The 1,519-nt window shown below is 50.5% G+C and overlaps 1 pseudogene; it reads left to right on the forward strand.

Moving 5' to 3' along the window:
* The first annotated feature begins 1,005 nt into the window (after positions 1 to 1,005).
* On the forward strand, positions 1,006 to 1,124 carry LOC111734897 (annotated as a pseudogene).
* The last annotated feature ends 395 nt before the right edge of the window (positions 1,125 to 1,519 follow it).

Below are 1,519 nucleotides of genomic sequence, written 5' to 3' on the forward strand. Positions count from 1 at the left end.
CTGTACATTGAGGGCTTGGGACAGCCGGGCATGGTGTGGAGGGCTGGCCTTTGCTGTGTCTTTTTTTTTTTTTTTTTAAATGGTGGTAAAATATAAGTGATATAAAATTTACCACCTTAACCATTTCTAAGGGTACAGGTCAGTGGCACTAAGTACATTCACATTGTGTGCAGCCATCACTGTAATCCATCTCTAGAACTTTTCATCTTCCCAAACTGAGACTCTGTCTCCATTAAACACTAACTCCCATTCCCCTCCCCCAGCCCCTGGCACCCACCATCTACTTTCTGTCTCTATGAATGTGACTCCTATAGGGACTTCATATAAATAGAGTCACACAATATTTGTCCTTTTGCGACTGGCTGTTTCACTCAACATAATGTCCTCAAGGTTCATCCATGTTGCAGCCCGTATCAGAATTCCCTTCCTTTTTAAGGCCATCATTTCCTTTCGTCCTTTCATTCTTGTCCTGCCTGTGAGCCATCTCCAATTTAGAGACGGGGAAACTGAGGCTGAGAGAGCCAGTAAGGAAAGTGCTCAAGAGCTGGGGAGGGAACCTGCCAGAGCCGGTTACTATGCTTCTGTGAGAAAATCTTGCTTACGTGGTCAAAGGCTTCTTCTGCTTTTAAGAGGAAGATCCCAGAAGGAAAAGCCGTAGGGATGCAAGCAGTGGAAGCCCAGTGAAAATTCAGTAAGCAAAAGAAAAGGAATTTATTGGCTCGTGTAACAAGTTCTCAGGACCAGGTTTCCTCCGGGCTGATCCTGGGTGTCGGTCCTTCCTCCCCAAGCTGTGAGCTGCACAGGGTGACCAGACAGCTGGACGCTCCCGGGGCTGAGTCCTGCAGCAAAGAGAGGTCTCTTCCAGCTGTCAGCACCCCCAGGATGCCCCTGCTTGGTCCAGGAGCCACTGGCACACCTCTGGGATAGGCCGACGTCGGCTGCACTCAAAGCACGTTGCTCCCTGAGAGAAACGGGGTGCTGGTCCCTCAAAGATAGGGAATAGGGGTCTACGGCCATGCTACCCTGAACAAGCCTGATCCCGTCTGATCTCGGAAGCTAAGCAGGGTTGAGTCTGGTTAGTACTTGAATGGGAGACCACCTAGGAAGACCAGGTGCTATAGGCGTAAAAAAAAAAAACAACAACAAAAAACTGACAAGGTCCTTGCAATCTGTGAGGTCAACCAAGGGTAGCCTCGCCTTAGGAAAAAAAAAAGATACGGAGTGGATGTGGCTGGCAAACCCTGAAAGAGCTGCTGGTGCTCAACACAGAGCGATGTGGATTCCTATCGTGTCATCGTGCGTTGGCGGGGCTGTCATTTCTCTGATCCCTCCATTATTCCTCTGAGGCCACCCCAGTGGTGAAAGCCGCCTGCCTTCCTCCTCTCTGCTCTCTCCCTTCAGTGCTGCCAAAGTTTGAGCTCCTTATTGACCCACCCCACTATATCAGGGACCTGGACGCCTGTGAGACCGGGACCGTGCAGGCCAGGTGAGAAGGTGTTGGCCACTGCGGTTGTGCCCC

The sequence above is a fragment of the Pteropus vampyrus genome, unplaced genomic scaffold (genome assembly GCF_000151845.1).
Source record: "Pteropus vampyrus isolate Shadow unplaced genomic scaffold, Pvam_2.0 Scaffold8938, whole genome shotgun sequence".
NCBI lineage: Eukaryota > Metazoa > Chordata > Mammalia > Chiroptera > Pteropodidae > Pteropus > Pteropus vampyrus.